At 45.6% G+C, this 21,532-nt stretch overlaps 13 non-coding genes across 13 annotated transcripts; all 13 read right to left on the bottom strand.

Moving 5' to 3' along the window:
- Nucleotides 1-964: 964 nt before the first annotated feature.
- On the bottom strand, nt 965-1,037 carry trnav-cac (transfer RNA valine (anticodon CAC)). The gene has a single exon. It is a non-coding gene; the product is annotated as a tRNA-Val (tRNA).
- A 1,499-nt stretch (nt 1,038-2,536) lies between these two features.
- trnal-cag (transfer RNA leucine (anticodon CAG)) lies at nt 2,537-2,618 on the bottom strand. Its single transcript has one exon. It is a non-coding gene; the product is annotated as a tRNA-Leu (tRNA).
- Nucleotides 2,619-4,278: 1,660 nt separating this feature from the next.
- On the bottom strand, nt 4,279-4,351 carry trnag-ccc (transfer RNA glycine (anticodon CCC)). The gene has a single exon. It is a non-coding gene; the product is annotated as a tRNA-Gly (tRNA).
- A 1,499-nt stretch (nt 4,352-5,850) lies between these two features.
- On the bottom strand, nt 5,851-5,932 carry trnal-cag (transfer RNA leucine (anticodon CAG)). The gene has a single exon. It is a non-coding gene; the product is annotated as a tRNA-Leu (tRNA).
- A 1,660-nt stretch (nt 5,933-7,592) lies between these two features.
- On the bottom strand, nt 7,593-7,665 carry trnav-cac (transfer RNA valine (anticodon CAC)). Its single transcript has one exon. It is a non-coding gene; the product is annotated as a tRNA-Val (tRNA).
- A 1,499-nt stretch (nt 7,666-9,164) lies between these two features.
- trnal-cag (transfer RNA leucine (anticodon CAG)) lies at nt 9,165-9,246 on the bottom strand. Its single transcript has one exon. It is a non-coding gene; the product is annotated as a tRNA-Leu (tRNA).
- A 1,660-nt stretch (nt 9,247-10,906) lies between these two features.
- On the bottom strand, nt 10,907-10,979 carry trnav-cac (transfer RNA valine (anticodon CAC)). Its single transcript has one exon. It is a non-coding gene; the product is annotated as a tRNA-Val (tRNA).
- A 1,499-nt stretch (nt 10,980-12,478) lies between these two features.
- trnal-cag (transfer RNA leucine (anticodon CAG)) lies at nt 12,479-12,560 on the bottom strand. The gene has a single exon. It is a non-coding gene; the product is annotated as a tRNA-Leu (tRNA).
- A 1,660-nt stretch (nt 12,561-14,220) lies between these two features.
- trnav-cac (transfer RNA valine (anticodon CAC)) lies at nt 14,221-14,293 on the bottom strand. The gene has a single exon. It is a non-coding gene; the product is annotated as a tRNA-Val (tRNA).
- A 1,499-nt stretch (nt 14,294-15,792) lies between these two features.
- On the bottom strand, nt 15,793-15,874 carry trnal-cag (transfer RNA leucine (anticodon CAG)). Its single transcript has one exon. It is a non-coding gene; the product is annotated as a tRNA-Leu (tRNA).
- A 1,660-nt stretch (nt 15,875-17,534) lies between these two features.
- trnav-cac (transfer RNA valine (anticodon CAC)) lies at nt 17,535-17,607 on the bottom strand. Its single transcript has one exon. It is a non-coding gene; the product is annotated as a tRNA-Val (tRNA).
- Nucleotides 17,608-19,106: 1,499 nt separating this feature from the next.
- Nucleotides 19,107-19,188, bottom strand: trnap-cgg (transfer RNA proline (anticodon CGG)). The gene has a single exon. It is a non-coding gene; the product is annotated as a tRNA-Pro (tRNA).
- Nucleotides 19,189-20,848: 1,660 nt separating this feature from the next.
- Nucleotides 20,849-20,921, bottom strand: trnav-cac (transfer RNA valine (anticodon CAC)). Its single transcript has one exon. It is a non-coding gene; the product is annotated as a tRNA-Val (tRNA).
- Nucleotides 20,922-21,532: the final 611 nt, after the last annotated feature.

Genomic DNA, 21,532 nt, shown 5'->3' on the forward strand with positions numbered 1-21,532 from the left:
ATAAATCTTGCTAAATTCCATGGTGCTCATTAGAAATGCAGTTTCTGTTCACCTCAATTTAAAAGGCAGTTTCTGAACATAGTAACTGAAGTCAAAAGGTAATTATCTCACCCCACCCCAATTCCGGGAGAGGTGCTAACTGCACTTGATTGCTTTTTGTTCTCGATGTGAAGAGTTCTCAGGCATGAGTCACCTTCACGTCTCTTGGTGCTGAGTGACTTACAAAGAAGGAGTTTCACCAGAGCTGCAACTGCCTCACTTTCCCACTCGCCCTGCCCGTTTACAGTTTCCTGCTCGTCAGTGATTTAAAGAAAACCAAAAGGTTGCGATGTTATTCTGCAGCCTCTCTGTCAATTCCTCCGTTTCAGTTCCAACATGGCTTAGATCTCGGGGCTCACCTTAATACTAGCGACGCTATGAAATCACAAGTCCAGAGGTTCCTCTGGGAGTGCAATTTCTTTCATTGCTGTTGCTGATTGAATGAGTCACTAACGTGCGAACTGATCCAAACCATGATTCAGCACCTCTGCTGCCAATTCTCGCACGTTGAATAACGACAGAGAGTTTCCAAATGAGGCCTTGCAGAGACGACTTTGGTTTACATTTGACAGACAGACTAGTTCAGGAATCAGTGGTGCGCTGATCAGTAGCACCAGCGCATCAGCTTCTTCCCTGTCTTTGAACCGGTCCGCCTGCGCAAGGAATGCAAATGCGGGACAGTTTTTCGTGGAAGGGATCAGAACGCGGTAACTACACTCTCAAACAGAATGACTTATGATCAGAACCAGGTTTTACAATGGTTCTGATCAGAACAAGCCTTTACAATGCTTTGCTCACTAATTAAATGGAAGTGCATCACATTTCACAAAGAGAGCAGATTTGTTCGAGCATTTTCGCAGATGGGAGAGCAAGCAAGAAAGCTCCGTTCTTGTCCGTGTAAAAGGCTGCAATTGAAGAACAAAGCAGTTTCTGCCCAGCTTCGAACTGGGGACCTTTCGCGTGTGAGGCGAACGTGATGACCACTACACTACAGAAACGAGCTTCAGCCGAGCGCGTTGCGGCTCTGTGGCATCCAGCACTGAAAGTTGAAGCCATTCTACGTTTCACCTTTCTTTTTCCAATAGCTCGTTGTTATCCAGGGAAATTGACATCTTGAAAAAGTCAAAAAATATAGACTGAACTTAGTGACAAAATATAGACAAGGATGTCGTCAATGTTTGGACTGGAGTGTGAAGTGGAATAAGCTGGGACAACTTTCCCGGCAGCATAACGGCTGCGACATGGTTTTATGGAAGGGTTGTAAACTGAGTATTTACGTGTTTTACACAAGCTAGGGTGAGTTGGAAACTCGAGAGCATAGGTTTAAGGTGAGTGGTCTGAAATTGACAAAGGACCCCGACGCACATTTTCCACTCACAAGGTTGTGGGTGTATGGAATGAGCTACCAGAGGGAGTGGAGGAGGCTATTGCACTCAGAAAATTGCAATGGTAATCGGATGAGTTTCTGGATAGGATGGGTTTAGAGGGATTGAGGAGAAATGCTGTGGAACGGGACTTGTTTAATTTTGGTGATGTGGTGAGCATGGATGAGATACACCGAAGTCTCTGTTTCCACGCGGTGTACCCCAATAACCTTGCGTTGCTTACACCGGTTTTAAAGGATTACTTTTCAGCGGAGCTTGTCGTCGCAGTCTGTAGCACAATCATTTAGTCTGTTCGACTGCTCACGGGAAAGGTAGTATTGTGAAACACTGCAGAAACGAACGACTTCCTTACTTTTGCTCCGACTGACCATGCTTCGTGAAACTTTCCCAGATCCTCAGTTGAGGATTTTTGCTGCTGCAAGTTACCTCAGAACCCCTGTTAACTCGTAATGTATTGACCGAATCGCAAACAGAAAGCATTTAACACGGAACACAAACAAAACTGGCATACCTAATGCATGTTCAGACACAGCGAAGCATGAATGCTAAATGTGAGACAGTCCGAGGGCATGAGGCATAAAGTAATCTCACAACTAACAACAGGGCAATTCCAAACTACTCTTTCAAACATACTGCAGCCTTAGTGCACCACCACTTCCCAGACAATGCTGAAAAGAGAGAAAGAAAGAATATAATAAGTATGGGCCATAAAAAAGTGAATTTCACCAATCACAGTCTCGATTAGATTACCTTTCCCTTCCGGTGTCTCCAGGACGGAAATGCAGGAAATGGGAGAAATTCAATAACATATGCATTGGAAAGATTTTCCCATTCGCCAGAAAGCCAAATAACGATGAATCGACTCACCGCCGGACTTTGTTTCACAACAGCGATGAAATAACAGTCTCCATTCGGTTCCAGTAAAACCCCAACTTGCCTGGAACATAAACCAATCGCTGAGCTGCTTGCGATTTTCTGCAGGCGAGGCGAATAACATCATGGCAGCTGAGAGACCTGACAATACTCGGCACCTGTCCACAGTTAATTCTCCGAGAACATCAATGCAGCGGGGATCGAAGCAGCATTCGAGCAGTGGAGTTGATCAGCTGAAATGGCAGTGGTGGGATTCGAACCCACGCCCCTTTCAGGACTGGAACCTGGATCCAGCGCCTTAGACCGCTCGGCCACACTACCAGACAGCCTGAGCGTCCATTTTCTTGCATTTCGAATTGTGCTCCTGCATAACCACACATGCAAAGTCACATGAAAAGGGTTCCATGGTCCCTGTCCGACTCGCACAGCAGCTGGTATGTGCCCGGCTACAATGTCTATTTCGCAGCAGATAATGAAAGCCCATCAATCCAGACAAAAATCAATGGTAAGCTGTGTCTATCTTCTCAGACTCTTTTCAGCCAGAAATGTATCTTTGACTGCGTGAGAATATATGTTCGGTAATGATTTGGTCAAATCACCATGAGCTGCTTGACATTACTTCAATTTCGATTCTTGCTTTGCTGAATGATTTCACCGATTGCTCGAAACAGGACAACGTTCACGTTTACACGGAACACGAAACACACCGGACTACAGGGAAAATGCACAAATCTGAGCAGGCCGTGTTCCACATCATACCGTGCACTATATTTTCAGTCACTGTGTCTGTTTTGCAAAGAATGTTCTCCACCCTAAAACCGGAGGTAGCATTACAATCCGAGAACGACAGATCACCTTGTGAGGATGATATGACCTCGGGGCTGGTTCGAGATGCCACTTTCCTTGCCTTTTACCTTAACCGTGCAATTGGCTGCAGGGATATTCACACCTGGACATGAGCCACATCGATACCGACTGACTTGGAAACCTGTGTGGGAAGCGACGAGAAGCGACTCAATAAATCTTGCTAAATTCCATGGTGCTCATTAGAAATGCAGTTTCTGTTCACCTCAATTTAAAAGGCAGTTTCTGAACATAGTAACTGAAGTCAAAAGGTAATTATCTCACCCCACCCCAATTCCGGGAGAGGTGCTAACTGCACTTGATTGCTTTTTGTTCTCGATGTGAAGAGTTCTCAGGCATGAGTCACCTTCACGTCTCTTGGTGCTGAGTGACTTACAAAGAAGGAGTTTCACCAGAGCTGCAACTGCCTCACTTTCCCACTCGCCCTGCCCGTTTACAGTTTCCTGCTCGTCAGTGATTTAAAGAAAACCAAAAGGTTGCGATGTTATTCTGCAGCCTCTCTGTCAATTCCTCCGTTTCAGTTCCAACATGGCTTAGATCTCGGGGCTCACCTTAATACTAGCGACGCTATGAAATCACAAGTCCAGAGGTTCCTCTGGGAGTGCAATTTCTTTCATTGCTGTTGCTGATTGAATGAGTCACTAACGTGCGAACTGATCCAAACCATGATTCAGCACCTCTGCTGCCAATTCTCGCACGTTGAATAACGACAGAGAGTTTCCAAATGAGGCCTTGCAGAGACGACTTTGGTTTACATTTGACAGACAGACTAGTTCAGGAATCAGTGGTGCGCTGATCAGTAGCACCAGCGCATCAGCTTCTTCCCTGTCTTTGAACCGGTCCGCCTGCGCAAGGAATGCAAATGCGGGACAGTTTTTCGTGGAAGGGATCAGAACGCGGTAACTACACTCTCAAACAGAATGACTTATGATCAGAACCAGGTTTTACAATGGTTCTGATCAGAACAAGCCTTTACAATGCTTTGCTCACTAATTAAATGGAAGTGCATCACATTTCACAAAGAGAGCAGATTTGTTCGAGCATTTTCGCAGATGGGAGAGCAAGCAAGAAAGCTCCGTTCTTGTCCGTGTAAAAGGCTGCAATTGAAGAGCAAAGCAGTTTCTGCCCAGCTTCGAACTGGGGACCTTTCGCGTGGGAGGCGAACGTGATGACCACTACACTACAGAAACGAGCTTCAGCCGAGCGCGTTGCGGCTCTGTGGCATCCAGCACTGAAAGTTGAAGCCATTCTACGTTTCACCTTTCTTTTTCCAATAGCTCGTTGTTATCCAGGGAAATTGACATCTTGAAAAAGTCAAAAAATATAGACTGAAATTAGTGACAAAATATAGACAAGGATGTCGTCAATGTTTGGACTGGAGTGTGAAGTGGAATAAGCTGGGACAACTTTCCCGGCAGCATAACGGCTGCGACATGGTTTTATGGAAGGGTTGTAAACTGAGTATTTACGTGTTTTACACAAGCTAGGGTGAGTTGGAAACTCGAGAGCATAGGTTTAAGGTGAGTGGTCTGAAATTGACAAAGGACCCCGACGCACATTTTCCACTCACAAGGTTGTGGGTGTATGGAATGAGCTACCAGAGGGAGTGGAGGAGGCTATTGCACTCAGAAAATTGCAATGGTAATCGGATGAGTTTCTGGATAGGATGGGTTTAGAGGGATTGAGGAGAAATGCTGTGGAACGGGACTTGTTTAATTTTGGTGATGTGGTGAGCATGGATGAGATACACCGAAGTCTCTGTTTCCACGCGGTGTACCCCAATAACCTTGCGTTGCTTACACCGGTTTTAAAGGATTACTTTTCAGCGGAGCTTGTCGTCGCAGTCTGTAGCACAATCATTTAGTCTGTTCGACTGCTCACGGGAAAGGTAGTATTGTGAAACACTGCAGAAACGAACGACTTCCTTACTTTTGCTCCGACTGACCATGCTTCGTGAAACTTTCCCAGATCCTCAGTTGAGGATTTTTGCTGCTGCAAGTTACCTCAGAACCCCTGTTAACTCGTAATGTATTGACCGAATCGCAAACAGAAAGCATTTAACACGGAACACAAACAAAACTGGCATACCTAATGCATGTTCAGACACAGCGAAGCATGAATGCTAAATGTGAGACAGTCCGAGGGCATGAGGCATAAAGTAATCTCACAACTAACAACAGGGCAATTCCAAACTACTCTTTCAAACATACTGCAGCCTTAGTGCACCACCACTTCCCAGACAATGCTGAAAAGAGAGAAAGAAAGAATATAATAAGTATGGGCCATAAAAAAGTGAATTTCACCAATCACAGTCTCGATTAGATTACCTTTCCCTTCCGGTGTCTCCAGGACGGAAATGCAGGAAATGGGAGAAATTCAATAACATATGCATTGGAAAGATTTTCCCATTCGCCAGAAAGCCAAATAACGATGAATCGACTCACCGCCGGACTTTGTTTCACAACAGCGATGAAATAACAGTCTCCATTCGGTTCCAGTAAAACCTCAACTTGCCTGGAACATTAACCAATCGCGGAGCTGCTTGCGATTTTCTGCAGGGGAGGCGAATAACATCATGGCAGCTGAGAGACCTGACAATACTCGGCACCTGTCCACAGTTAATTCTCCGAGAAGATCAATGCAGCGGGGATCGAAGCAGCATTCGAGTAGTGGAGTTGATCAGCTGAAATGGCAGTGGTGGGATTCGAACCCACGCCCCTTTCAGGACTTGAACCTGGATCCAGCGCCTTAGACCGCTCGGCCACACTACCAGACAGCCTGAGCGTCCATTTTCTTGCATTTCGAATTGTGCTCCTGCATAACCACACATGCAAAGTCACATGAAAAGGGTTCCATGGTCCCTGTCCGACTCGCACAGCAGCTGGTATGTGCCCGGCTACAATGTCTATTTCGCAGCAGATAATGAAAGCCCATCAATCCAGACAAAAATCAATGGTAAGCTGTGTCTATCTTCTCAGACTCTTTTCAGCCAGAAATGTATCTTTGACTGCGTGAGAATATATGTTCGGTAATGATTTGGTCAAATCACCATGAGCTGCTTGACATTACTTCAATTTCGATTCTTGCTTTGCTGAATGATTTCACCGATTGCTCGAAACAGGACAACGTTCACGTTTACACGGAACACGAAACACACCGGACTACAGGGAAAATGCACAAATCTGAGCAGGCCGTGTTCCACATCATACCGTGCACTATATTTTCAGTCACTGTGTCTGTTTTGCAAAGAATGTTCTCCACCCTAAAACCGGAGGTAGCATTACAATCCGAGAACGACAGATCACCTTGTGAGGATGATATGACCTCGGGGCTGGTTCGAGATGCCACTTTCCTTGCCTTTTACCTTAACCGTGCAATTGGCTGCAGGGATATTCACACCTGGACATGAGCCACATCGATACCGACTGACTTGGAAACCTGTGTGGGAAGCGACGAGAAGCGACTCAATAAATCTTGCTAAATTCCATGGTGCTCATTAGAAATGCAGTTTCTGTTCACCTCAATTTAAAAGGCAGTTTCTGAACATAGTAACTGAAGTCAAAAGGTAATTATCTCACCCCACCCCAATTCCGGGAGAGGTGCTAACTGCACTTGATTGCTTTTTGTTCTCGATGTGAAGAGTTCTCAGGCATGAGTCACCTTCACGTCTCTTGGTGCTGAGTGACTTACAAAGAAGGAGTTTCACCAGAGCTGCAACTGCCTCACTTTCCCACTCGCCCTGCCCGTTTACAGTTTCCTGCTCGTCAGTGATTTAAAGAAAACCAAAAGGTTGCGATGTTATTCTGCAGCCTCTCTGTCAATTCCTCCGTTTCATTTCCAACATGGCTTAGATCTCGGGGCTCACCTTAATACTAGCGACGCTATGAAATCACAAGTCCAGAGGTTCCTCTGGGAGTGCAATTTCTTTCATTGCTGTTGCTGATTGAATGAGTCACTAACGTGCGAACTGATCCAAACCATGATTCAGCACCTCTGCTGCCAATTCTCGCACGTTGAATAACGACAGAGAGTTTCCAAATGAGGCCTTGCAGAGACGACTTTGGTTTACATTTGACAGACAGACTAGTTCAGGAATCAGTGGTGCGCTGATCAGTAGCACCAGCGCATCAGCTTCTTCCCTGTCTTTGAACCGGTCCGCCTGCGCAAGGAATGCAAATGCGGGACAGTTTTTCGTGGAAGGGATCAGAACGCGGTAACTACACTCTCAAACAGAATGACTTATGATCAGAACCAGGTTTTACAATGGTTCTGATCAGAACAAGCCTTTACAATGCTTTGCTCACTAATTAAATGGAAGTGCATCACATTTCACAAAGAGAGCAGATTTGTTCGAGCATTTTCGCAGATGGGAGAGCAAGCAAGAAAGCTCCGTTCTTGTCCGTGTAAAAGGCTGCAATTGAAGAACAAAGCAGTTTCTGCCCAGCTTCGAACTGGGGACCTTTCGCGTGTGAGGCGAACGTGATGACCACTACACTACAGAAACGAGCTTCAGCCGAGCGCGTTGCGGCTCTGTGGCATCCAGCACTGAAAGTTGAAGCCATTCTACGTTTCACCTTTCTTTTTCCAATAGCTCGTTGTTATCCAGGGAAATTGACATCTTGAAAAAGTCAAAAAATATAGACTGAAATTAGTGACAAAATATAGACAAGGATGTCGTCAATGTTTGGACTGGAGTGTGAAGTGGAATAAGCTGGGACAACTTTCCCGGCAGCATAACGGCTGCGACATGGTTTTATGGAAGGGTTGTAAACTGAGTATTTACGTGTTTTACACAAGCTAGGGTGAGTTGGAAACTCGAGAGCATAGGTTTAAGGTGAGTGGTCTGAAATTGACAAAGGACCCCGACGCACATTTTCCACTCACAAGGTTGTGGGTGTATGGAATGAGCTACCAGAGGGAGTGGAGGAGGCTATTGCACTCAGAAAATTGCAATGGTAATCGGATGAGTTTCTGGATAGGATGGGTTTAGAGGGATTGAGGAGAAATGCTGTGGAACGGGACTTGTTTAATTTTGGTGATGTGGTGAGCATGGATGAGATACACCGAAGTCTCTGTTTCCACGCGGTGTACCCCAATAACCTTGCGTTGCTTACACCGGTTTTAAAGGATTACTTTTCAGCGGAGCTTGTCGTCGCAGTCTGTAGCACAATCATTTAGTCTGTTCGACTGCTCACGGGAAAGGTAGTATTGTGAAACACTGCAGAAACGAACGACTTCCTTACTTTTGCTCCGACTGACCATGCTTCGTGAAACTTTCCCAGATCCTCAGTTGAGGATTTTTGCTGCTGCAAGTTACCTCAGAACCCCTGTTAACTCGTAATGTATTGACCGAATCGCAAACAGAAAGCATTTAACACGGAACACAAACAAAACTGGCATACCTAATGCATGTTCAGACACAGCGAAGCATGAATGCTAAATGTGAGACAGTCCGAGGGCATGAGGCATAAAGTAATCTCACAACTAACAACAGGGCAATTCCAAACTACTCTTTCAAACATACTGCAGCCTTAGTGCACCACCACTTCCCAGACAATGCTGAAAAGAGAGAAAGAAAGAATATAATAAGTATGGGCCATAAAAAAGTGAATTTCACCAATCACAGTCTCGATTAGATTACCTTTCCCTTCCGGTGTCTCCAGGACGGAAATGCAGGAAATGGGAGAAATTCAATAACATATGCATTGGAAAGATTTTCCCATTCGCCAGAAAGCCAAATAACGATGAATCGACTCACCGCCGGACTTTGTTTCACAACAGCGATGAAATAACAGTCTCCATTCGGTTCCAGTAAAACCTCAACTTGCCTGGAACATTAACCAATCGCTGAGCTGCTTGCGATTTTCTGCAGGCGAGGCGAATAACATCATGGCAGCTGAGAGACCTGACAATACTCGGCACCTGTCCACAGTTAATTCTCCGAGAACATCAATGCAGCGGGGATCGAAGCAGCATTCGAGTAGTGGAGTTGATCAGCTGAAATGGCAGTGGTGGGATTCGAACCCACGCCCCTTTCAGGACTTGAACCTGGATCCAGCGCCTTAGACCGCTCGGCCACACTACCAGACAGCCTGAGCGTCCATTTTCTTGCATTTCGAATTGTGCTCCTGCATAACCACACATGCAAAGTCACATGAAAAGGGTTCCATGGTCCCTGTCCGACTCGCACAGCAGCTGGTATGTGCCCGGCTACAATGTCTATTTCGCAGCAGATAATGAAAGCCCATCAATCCAGACAAAAATCAATGGTAAGCTGTGTCTATCTTCTCAGACTCTTTTCAGCCAGAAATGTATCTTTGACTGCGTGAGAATATATGTTCGGTAATGATTTGGTCAAATCACCATGAGCTGCTTGACATTACTTCAATTTCGATTCTTGCTTTGCTGAATGATTTCACCGATTGCTCGAAACAGGACAACGTTCACGTTTACACGGAACACGAAACACACCGGACTACAGGGAAAATGCACAAATCTGAGCAGGCCGTGTTCCACATCATACCGTGCACTATATTTTCAGTCACTGTGTCTGTTTTGCAAAGAATGTTCTCCACCCTAAAACCGGAGGTAGCATTACAATCCGAGAACGACAGATCACCTTGTGAGGATGATATGACCTCGGGGCTGGTTCGAGATGCCACTTTCCTTGCCTTTTACCTTAACCGTGCAATTGGCTGCAGGGATATTCACACCTGGACATGAGCCACATCGATACCGACTGACTTGGAAACCTGTGTGGGAAGCGACGAGAAGCGACTCAATAAATCTTGCTAAATTCCATGGTGCTCATTAGAAATGCAGTTTCTGTTCACCTCAATTTAAAAGGCAGTTTCTGAACATAGTAACTGAAGTCAAAAGGTAATTATCTCACCCCACCCCAATTCCGGGAGAGGTGCTAACTGCACTTGATTGCTTTTTGTTCTCGATGTGAAGAGTTCTCAGGCATGAGTCACCTTCACGTCTCTTGGTGCTGAGTGACTTACAAAGAAGGAGTTTCACCAGAGCTGCAACTGCCTCACTTTCCCACTCGCCCTGCCCGTTTACAGTTTCCTGCTCGTCAGTGATTTAAAGAAAACCAAAAGGTTGCGATGTTATTCTGCAGCCTCTCTGTCAATTCCTCCGTTTCAGTTCCAACATGGCTTAGATCTCGGGGCTCACCTTAATACTAGCGACGCTATGAAACCACAAGTCCAGAGGTTCCTCTGGGAGTGCAATTTCTTTCATTGCTGTTGCTGATTGAATGAGTCACTAACGTGCGAACTGATCCAAACCATGATTCAGCACCTCTGCTGCCAATTCTCGCACGTTGAATAACGACAGAGAGTTTCCAAATGAGGCCTTGCAGAGACGACTTTGGTTTACATTTGACAGACAGACTAGTTCAGGAATCAGTGGTGCGCTGATCAGTAGCACCAGCGCATCAGCTTCTTCCCTGTCTTTGAACCGGTCCGCCTGCGCAAGGAATGCAAATGCGGGACAGTTTTTCGTGGAAGGGATCAGAACGCGGTAACTACACTCTCAAACAGAATGACTTATGATCAGAACCAGGTTTTACAATGGTTCTGATCAGAACAAGCCTTTACAATGCTTTGCTCACTAATTAAATGGAAGTGCATCACATTTCACAAAGAGAGCAGATTTGTTCGAGCATTTTCGCAGATGGGAGAGCAAGCAAGAAAGCTCCGTTCTTGTCCGTGTAAAAGGCTGCAATTGAAGAACAAAGCAGTTTCTGCCCAGCTTCGAACTGGGGACCTTTCGCGTGTGAGGCGAACGTGATGACCACTACACTACAGAAACGAGCTTCAGCCGAGCGCGTTGCGGCTCTGTGGCATCCAGCACTGAAAGTTGAAGCCATTCTACGTTTCACCTTTCTTTTTCCAATAGCTCGTTGTTATCCAGGGAAATTGACATCTTGAAAAAGTCAAAAAATATAGACTGAAATTAGTGACAAAATATAGACAAGGATGTCGTCAATGTTTGGACTGGAGTGTGAAGTGGAATAAGCTGGGACAACTTTCCCGGCAGCATAACGGCTGCGACATGGTTTTATGGAAGGGTTGTAAACTGAGTATTTACGTGTTTTACACAAGCTAGGGTGAGTTGGAAACTCGAGAGCATAGGTTTAAGGTGAGTGGTCTGAAATTGACAAAGGACCCCGACGCACATTTTCCACTCACAAGGTTGTGGGTGTATGGAATGAGCTACCAGAGGGAGTGGAGGAGGCTATTGCACTCAGAAAATTGCAATGGTAATCGGATGAGTTTCTGGATAGGATGGGTTTAGAGGGATTGAGGAGAAATGCTGTGGAACGGGACTTGTTTAATTTTGGTGATGTGGTGAGCATGGATGAGATACACCGAAGTCTCTGTTTCCACGCGGTGTACCCCAATAACCTTGCGTTGCTTACACCGGTTTTAAAGGATTACTTTTCAGCGGAGCTTGTCGTCGCAGTCTGTAGCACAATCATTTAGTCTGTTCGACTGCTCACGGGAAAGGTAGTATTGTGAAACACTGCAGAAACGAACGACTTCCTTACTTTTGCTCCGACTGACCATGCTTCGTGAAACTTTCCCAGATCCTCAGTTGAGGATTTTTGCTGCTGCAAGTTACCTCAGAACCCCTGTTAACTCGTAATGTATTGACCGAATCGCAAACAGAAAGCATTTAACACGGAACACAAACAAAACTGGCATACCTAATGCATGTTCAGACACAGCGAAGCATGAATGCTAAATGTGAGACAGTCCGAGGGCATGAGGCATAAAGTAATCTCACAACTAACAACAGGGCAATTCCAAACTACTCTTTCAAACATACTGCAGCCTTAGTGCACCACCACTTCCCAGACAATGCTGAAAAGAGAGAAAGAAAGAATATAATAAGTATGGGCCATAAAAAAGTGAATTTCACCAATCACAGTCTCGATTAGATTACCTTTCCCTTCCGGTGTCTCCAGGACGGAAATGCAGGAAATGGGAGAAATTCAATAACATATGCATTGGAAAGATTTTCCCATTCGCCAGAAAGCCAAATAACGATGAATCGACTCACCGCCGGACTTTGTTTCACAACAGCGATGAAATAACAGTCTCCATTCGGTTCCAGTAAAACCTCAACTTGCCTGGAACATTAACCAATCGCTGAGCTGCTTGCGATTTTCTGCAGGCGAGGCGAATAACATCATGGCAGCTGAGAGACCTGACAATACTCGGCACCTGTCCACAGTTAATTCTCCGAGAAGATCAATGCAGCGGGGATCGAAGCAGCATTCGAGTAGTGGAGTTGATCAGCTGAAATGGCAGTGGTGGGATTCGAACCCACGCCCCTTTCAGGACTTGAACCTGGATCCAGCGCCTTAGACCGCTCGGCCACACTACCAGACAGCCTGAGCGTCCATTTTCTTGCATTTCGAATTGTGCTCCTGCATAACCACACATGCAAAGTCACATGAAAAGGGTTCCATGGTCCCTGTCCGACTCGCACAGCAGCTGGTATGTGCCCGGCTACAATGTCTATTTCGCAGCAGATAATGAAAGCCCATCAATCCAGACAAAAATCAATGGTAAGCTGTGTCTATCTTCTCAGACTCTTTTCAGCCAGAAATGTATCTTTGACTGCGTGAGAATATATGTTCGGTAATGATTTGGTCAAATCACCATGAGCTGCTTGACATTACTTCAATTTCGATTCTTGCTTTGCTGAATGATTTCACCGATTGCTCGAAACAGGACAACGTTCACGTTTACACGGAACACGAAACACACCGGACTACAGGGAAAATGCACAAATCTGAGCAGGCCGTGTTCCACATCATACCGTGCACTATATTTTCAGTCACTGTGTCTGTTTTGCAAAGAATGTTCTCCACCCTAAAACCGGAGGTAGCATTACAATCCGAGAACGACAGATCACCTTGTGAGGATGATATGACCTCGGGGCTGGTTCGAGATGCCACTTTCCTTGCCTTTTACCTTAACCGTGCAATTGGCTGCAGGGATATTCACACCTGGACATGAGCCACATCGATACCGACTGACTTGGAAACCTGTGTGGGAAGCGACGAGAAGCGACTCAATAAATCTTGCTAAATTCCATGGTGCTCATTAGAAATGCAGTTTCTGTTCACCTCAATTTAAAAGGCAGTTTCTGAACATAGTAACTGAAGTCAAAAGGTAATTATCTCACCCCACCCCAATTCCGGGAGAGGTGCTAACTGCACTTGATTGCTTTTTGTTCTCGATGTGAAGAGTTCTCAGGCATGAGTCACCTTCACGTCTCTTGGTGCTGAGTGACTTACAAAGAAGGAGTTTCACCAGAGCTGCAACTGCCTCACTTTCCCACTCGCCCTGCCCGTTTACAGTTTCCTGCTCGTCAGTGATTTAAAGAAAACCAAAAGGTTGCGATGTTATTCTGCAGCCTCTCTGTCAATTCCTCCGTTTCAGTTCCAACATGGCTTAGATCTCGGGGCTCACCTTAATACTAGCGACGCTATGAAATCACAAGTCCAGAGGTTCCTCTGGGAGTGCAATTTCTTTCATTGCTGTTGCTGATTGAATGAGTCACTAACGTGCGAACTGATCCAAACCATGATTCAGCACCTCTGCTGCCAATTCTCGCACGTTGAATAACGACATAGAGTTTCCAAATGAGGCCTTGCAGAGACGACTTTGGTTTACATTTGACAGACAGACTAGTTCAGGAATCAGTGGTGCGCTGATCAGTAGCACCAGCGCATCAGCTTCTTCCCTGTCTTTGAACCGGTCCGCCTGCGCAAGGAATGCAAATGCGGGACAGTTTTTCGTGGAAGGGATCAGAACGCGGTAACTACACTCTCAAACAGAATGACTTATGATCAGAACCAGGTTTTACAATGGTTCTGATCAGAACAAGCCTTTACAATGCTTTGCTCACTAATTAAATGGAAGTGCATCACATTTCACAAAGAGAGCAGATTTGTTCGAGCATTTTCGCAGATGGGAGAGCAAGCAAGAAAGCTCCGTTCTTGTCCGTGTAAAAGGCTGCAATTGAAGAACAAAGCAGTTTCTGCCCAGCTTCGAACTGGGGACCTTTCGCGTGTGAGGCGAACGTGATGACCACCACACTACAGAAACGAGCTTCAGCCGAGCGCGTTGCGGCTCTGTGGCATCCAGCACTGAAAGTTGAAGCCATTCTACGTTTCACCTTTCTTTTTCCAATAGCTCGTTGTTATCCAGGGAAATTGACATCTTGAAAAAGTCAAAAAATATAGACTGAAATTAGTGACAAAATATAGACAAGGATGTCGTCAATGTTTGGACTGGAGTGTGAAGTGGAATAAGCTGGGACAACTTTCCCGGCAGCATAACGGCTGCGACATGGTTTTATGGAAGGGTTGTAAACTGAGTATTTACGTGTTTTACACAAGCTAGGGTGAGTTGGAAACTCGAGAGCATAGGTTTAAGGTGAGTGGTCTGAAATTGACAAAGGACCCCGACGCACATTTTCCACTCACAAGGTTGTGGGTGTATGGAATGAGCTACCAGAGGGAGTGGAGGAGGCTATTGCACTCAGAAAATTGCAATGGTAATCGGATGAGTTTCTGGATAGGATGGGTTTAGAGGGATTGAGGAGAAATGCTGTGGAACGGGACTTGTTTAATTTTGGTGATGTGGTGAGCATGGATGAGATACACCGAAGTCTCTGTTTCCACGCGGTGTACCCCAATAACCTTGCGTTGCTTACACCGGTTTTAAAGGATTACTTTTCAGCGGAGCTTGTCGTCGCAGTCTGTAGCACAATCATTTAGTCTGTTCGACTGCTCACGGGAAAGGTAGTATTGTGAAACACTGCAGAAACGAACGACTTCCTTACTTTTGCTCCGACTGACCATGCTTCGTGAAACTTTCCCAGATCCTCAGTTGAGGATTTTTGCTGCTGCAAGTTACCTCAGAACCCCTGTTAACTCGTAATGTATTGACCGAATCGCAAACAGAAAGCATTTAACACGGAACACAAACAAAACTGGCATACCTAATGCATGTTCAGACACAGCGAAGCATGAATGCTAAATGTGAGACAGTCCGAGGGCATGAGGCATAAAGTAATCTCACAACTAACAACAGGGCAATTCCAAACTACTCTTTCAAACATACTGCAGCCTTAGTGCACCACCACTTCCCAGACAATGCTGAAAAGAGAGAAAGAAAGAATATAATAAGTATGGGCCATAAAAAAGTGAATTTCACCAATCACAGTCTCGATTAGATTACCTTTCCCTTCCGGTGTCTCCAGGACGGAAATGCAGGAAATGGGAGAAATTCAATAACATATGCATTGGAAAGATTTTCCCATTCGCCAGAAAGCCAAATAACGATGAATCGACTCACCGCCGGACTTTGTTTCACAACAGCGATGAAATAACAGTCTCCATTCGGTTCCAGTAAAACCTCAACTTGCCTGGAACATTAACCAATCGCTGAGCTGCTTGCGATTTTCTGCAGGCGAGGCGAATAACATCATGGCAGCTGAGAGACCTGACAATACTCGGCACCTGTCCACAGTTAATTCTCCGAGAAGATCAATGCAGCGGGGATCGAAGCAGCATTCGAGTAGTGGAGTTGATCAGCTGAAATGGCAGTGGTGGGATTCGAACCCACGCCCCTTTCAGGACTTGAACCTGGATCCAGCGCCTTAGACCGCTCGGCCACACTACCAGACAGCCTGAGCGTCCATTTTCTTGCATTTCGAATTGTGCTCCTGCATAACCACACATGCAAAGTCACATGAAAAGGGTTCCATGGTCCCTGTCCGACTCGCACAGCAGCTGGTATGTGCCCGGCTACAATGTCTATTTCGCAGCAGATAATGAAAGCCCATCAATCCAGACAAAAATCAATGGTAAGCTGTGTCTATCTTCTCAGACTCTTTTCAGCCAGAAATGTATCTTTGACTGCGTGAGAATATATGTTCGGTAATGATTTGGTCAAATCACCATGAGCTGCTTGACATTACTTCAATTTCGATTCTTGCTTTGCTGAATGATTTCACCGATTGCTCGAAACAGGACAACGTTCACGTTTACACGGAACACGAAACACACCGGACTACAGGGAAAATGCACAAAGCTGAGCAGGCCGTGTTCCACATCATACCGTGCACTATATTTTCAGTCACTGTGTCTGTTTGGCAAAGAATGTTCTCCACCCTAAAACCGGAGGTAGCATTACAATCCGAGAACGACAGATCACCTTGTGAGGATGATATGACCTCGGGGCTGGTTCGAGATGCCACTTTCCTTGCCTTTTACCTTAACCGTGCAATTGGCTGCAGGGATATTCACACCTGGACATGAGCCACATCGATACCGACTGACTTGGAAACCTGTGTGGGAAGCGACGAGAAGCGACTCAATAAATCTTGCTAAATTCCATGGTGCTCATTAGAAATGCAGTTTCTGTTCACCTCAATTTAAAAGGCAGTTTCTGAACATAGTAACTGAAGTCAAAAGGTAATTATCTCACCCCACCCCAATTCCGGGAGAGGTGCTAACTGCACTTGATTGCTTTTTGTTCTCGATGTGAAGAGTTCTCAGGCATGAGTCACCTTCACGTCTCTTGGTGCTGAGTGACTTACAAAGAAGGAGTTTCACCAGAGCTGCAACTGCCTCACTTTCCCACTCGCCCTGCCCGTTTACAGTTTCCTGCTCGTCAGTGATTTAAAGAAAACCAAAAGGTTGCGATGTTATTCTGCAGCCTCTCTGTCAATTCCTCCGTTTCATTTCCAACATGGCTTAGATCTCGGGGCTCACCTTAATACTAGCGACGCTATGAAATCACAAGTCCAGAGGTTCCTCTGGGAGTGCAATTTCTTTCATTGCTGTTGCTGATTGAATGAGTCACTAACGTGCGAACTGATCCAAACCATGATTCAGCACCTCTGCTGCCAATTCTCGCACGTTGAATAACGACATAGAGTTTCCAAATGAGGCCTTGCAGAGACGACTTTGGTTTACATTTGACAGACAGACTAGTTCAGGAATCAGTGGTGCGCTGATCAGTAGCACCAGCGCATCAGCTTCTTCCCTGTCTTTGAACCGGTCCGCCTGCGCAAGGAATGCAAATGCGGGACAGTTTTTCGTGGAAGGGATCAGAACGCGGTAACTACACTCTCAAACAGAATGACTTATGATCAGAACCAGGTTTTACAATGGTTCTGATCAGAACAAGCCTTTACAATGCTTTGCTCACTAATTAAATGGAAGTGCATCACATTTCACAAAGAGAGCAGATTTGTTCGAGCATTTTCGCAGATGGGAGAGCAAGCAAGAAAGCTCCGTTCTTGTCCGTGTAAAAGGCTGCAATTGAAGAGCAAAGCAGTTTCTGCCCAGCTTCGAACTGGGGACCTTTCGCGTGTGAGGCGAACGTGATGACCACTACACTACAGAAACGAGCTTCAGCCGAGCGCGTTGCGGCTCTGTGGCATCCAGCACTGAAAGTTGAAGCCATTCTACGTTTCACCTTTCTTTTTCCAATAGCTCGTTGTTATCCAGGGAAATTGACATCTTGAAAAAGTCAAAAAATATAGACTGAAATTAGTGACAAAATATAGACAAGGATGTCGTCAATGTTTGGACTGGAATGTGAAGTGGAATAAGCTGGGACAACTTTCCCGGCAGCATAACGGCTGCGACATGGTTTTATGGAAGGGTTGTAAACTGAGTATTTACGTGTTTTACACAAGCTAGGGTGAGTTGGAAACTCGAGAGCATAGGTTTAAGGTGAGTGGTCTGAAATTGACAAAGGACCCCGACGCACATTTTCCACTCACAAGGTTGTGGGTGTATGGAATGAGCTACCAGAGGGAGTGGAGGAGGCTATTGCACTCAGAAAATTGCAATGGTAATCGGATGAGTTTCTGGATAGGATGGGTTTAGAGGGATTGAGGAGAAATGCTGTGGAACGGGACTTGTTTAATTTTGGTGATGTGGTGAGCATGGATGAGATACACCGAAGTCTCTGTTTCCACGCGGTGTACCCCAATAACCTTGCGTTGCTTACACCGGTTTTAAAGGATTACTTTTCAGCGGAGCTTGTCGTCGCAGTCTGTAGCACAATCATTTAGTCTGTTCGACTGCTCACGGGAAAGGTAGTATTGTGAAACACTGCAGAAACGAACGACTTCCTTACTTTTGCTCCGACTGACCATGCTTCGTGAAACTTTCCCAGATCCTCAGTTGAGGATTTTTGCTGCTGCAAGTTACCTCAGAACCCCTGTTAACTCGTAATGTATTGACCGAATCGCAAACAGAAAGCATTTAACACGGAACACAAACAAAACTGGCATACCTAATGCATGTTCAGACACAGCGAAGCATGAATGCTAAATGTGAGACAGTCCGAGGGCATGAGGCATAAAGTAATCTCACAACTAACAACAGGGCAATTCCAAACTACTCTTTCAAACATACTGCAGCCTTAGTGCACCACCACTTCCCAGACAATGCTGAAAAGAGAGAAAGAAAGAATATAATAAGTATGGGCCATAAAAAAGTGAATTTCACCAATCACAGTCTCGATTAGATTACCTTTCCCTTCCGGTGTCTCCAGGACGGAAATGCAGGAAATGGGAGAAATTCAATAACATATGCATTGGAAAGATTTTCCCATTCGCCAGAAAGCCAAATAACGATGAATCGACTCACCGCCGGACTTTGTTTCACAACAGCGATGAAATAACAGTCTCCATTCGGTTCCAGTAAAACCTCAACTTGCCTGGAACATTAACCAATCGCTGAGCTGCTTGCGATTTTCTGCAGGCGAGGCGAATAACATCATGGCAGCTGAGAGACCTGACAATACTCGGCACCTGTCCACAGTTAATTCTCCGAGAAGATCAATGCAGCGGGGATCGAAGCAGCATTCGAGTAGTGGAGTTGATCAGCTGAAATGGCAGTGGTGGGATTCGAACCCACGCCCCTTTCAGGACTGGAACCCGGATCCAGCGCCTTAGACCGCTCGGCCATACTACCAGACTGTCTGAGCGCCCATTTTCTTGCATTTCGAATTGTGCTCCTGCATAACCACACATGCAAAGTCACATGAAAAGGGTTCCATGGTCCCTGTCCGACTCGCACAGCAGCTGGTATGTGCCCGGCTACAATGTCTATTTCGCAGCAGATAATGAAAGCCCATCAATCCAGACAAAAATCAATGGTAAGCTGTGTCTATCTTCTCAGACTCTTTTCAGCCAGAAATGTATCTTTGACTGCGTGAGAATATATGTTCGGTAATGATTTGGTCAAATCACCATGAGCTGCTTGACATTACTTCAATTTTGATTCTTGCTTTGCTGAATGATTTCACCGATTGCTCGAAACAGGACAACGTTCACGTTTACACGGAACACGAAACACACCGGACTACAGGGAAAATGCACAAAGCTGAGCAGGCCGTGTTCCACATCATACCGTGCACTATATTTTCAGTCACTGTGTCTGTTTGGCAAAGAATGTTCTCCACCCTAAAACCGGAGGTAGCATTACAATCCTAGAACGACAGATCACCTTGTGAGGATGATATGACCTCGGGGCTGGTTCGAGATGCCACTTTCCTTGCCTTTTACCTTAACCGTGCAATTGGCTGCAGGGATATTCACACCTGGACATGAGCCACATCGATACCGACTGACTTGGAAACCTGTGTGGGAAGCGACGAGAAGCGACTCAATAAATCTTGCTAAATTCCATGGTGCTCATTAGAAATGCAGTTTCTGTTCACCTCAATTTAAAAGGCAGTTTCTGAACATAGTAACTGAAGTCAAAAGGTAATTATCTCACCCCACCCCAATTCCGGGAGAGGTGCTAACTGCACTTGATTGCTTTTTGTTCTCGATGTGAAGAGTTCTCAGGCATGAGTCACCTTCACGTCTCTTGGTGCTGAGTGACTTACAAAGAAGGAGTTTCACCAGAGCTGCAACTGCCTCACTTTCCCACTCGCCCTGCCCGTTTACAGTTTCCTGCTCGTCAGTGATTTAAAGAAAACCAAAAGGTTGCGATGTTATTCTGCAGCCTCTCTGTCAATTCCTCCGTTTCATTTCCAACATGGCTTAGATCTCGGGGCTCACCTTAATACTAGCGACGCTATGAAATCACAAGTCCAGAGGTTCCTCTGGGAGTGCAATTTCTTTCATTGCTGTTGCTGATTGAATGAGTCACTAACGTGCGAACTGATCCAAACCATGATTCAGCACCTCTGCTGCCAATTCTCGCACGTTGAATAACGACAGAGAGTTTCCAAATGAGGCCTTGCAGAGACGACTTTGGTTTACATTTGACAGACAGACTAGTTCAGGAATCAGTGGTGCGCTGATCAGTAGCACCAGCGCATCAGCTTCTTCCCTGTCTTTGAACCGGTCCGCCTGCGCAAGGAATGCAAATGCGGGACAGTTTTTCGTGGAAGGGATCAGAACGCGGTAACTACACTCTCAAACAGAATGACTTATGATCAGAACCAGGTTTTACAATGGTTCTGATCAGAACAAGCCTTTACAATGCTTTGCTCACTAATTAAATGGAAGTGCATCACATTTCACAAAGAGAGCAGATTTGTTCGAGCATTTTCGCAGATGGGAGAGCAAGCAAGAAAGCTCCGTTCTTGTCCGTGTAAAAGGCTGCAATTGAAGAGCAAAGCAGTTTCTGCCCAGCTTCGAACTGGGGACCTTTCGCGTGTGAGGCGAACGTGATGACCACTACACTACAGAAACGAGCTTCAGCCGAGCGCGTTGCGGCTCTGTGGCATCCAGCACTGAAAGTTGAAGCCATTCTACGTTTCACCTTTCTTTTTCCAATAGCTCGTTGTTATCCAGGGAAATTGACATCTTGAAAAAGTCAAAAAATATAGACTGAAATTAGTGACAAAATATAGACAAGGATGTCGTCAATGTTTGGACTGGAATGTGAAGTGGAATAAGCTGGGACAACTTTCCCGGCAGCATAACGGCTGCGACATGGTTTTATGGAAGGGTTGTAAACTGAGTATTTACGTGTTTTACACAAGCTAGGGTGAGTTGGAAACTCGAGAGCATAGGTTTAAGGTGAGTGGTCTGAAATTGACAAAGGACCCCGACGCACATTTTCCACTCACAAGGTTGTGGGTGTATGGAATGAGCTACCAGAGGGAGTGGAGGAGGCTATTGCACTCAGAAAATTGCAATGGTAATCGGATGAGTTTCTGGATAGGATGGGTTTAGAGGGATTGAGGAGAAATGCTGTGGAACGGGACTTGTTTAATTTTGGTGATGTGGTGAGCATGGATGAGATACACCGAAGTCTCTGTTTCCACGCGGTGTACCCCAATAACCTTGCGTTGCTTACA

Source organism: Hemiscyllium ocellatum, unplaced genomic scaffold (genome assembly GCF_020745735.1).
Source record: "Hemiscyllium ocellatum isolate sHemOce1 unplaced genomic scaffold, sHemOce1.pat.X.cur. scaffold_1023_pat_ctg1, whole genome shotgun sequence".
NCBI classification, from domain to species: Eukaryota; Metazoa; Chordata; class Chondrichthyes; order Orectolobiformes; family Hemiscylliidae; genus Hemiscyllium; species Hemiscyllium ocellatum.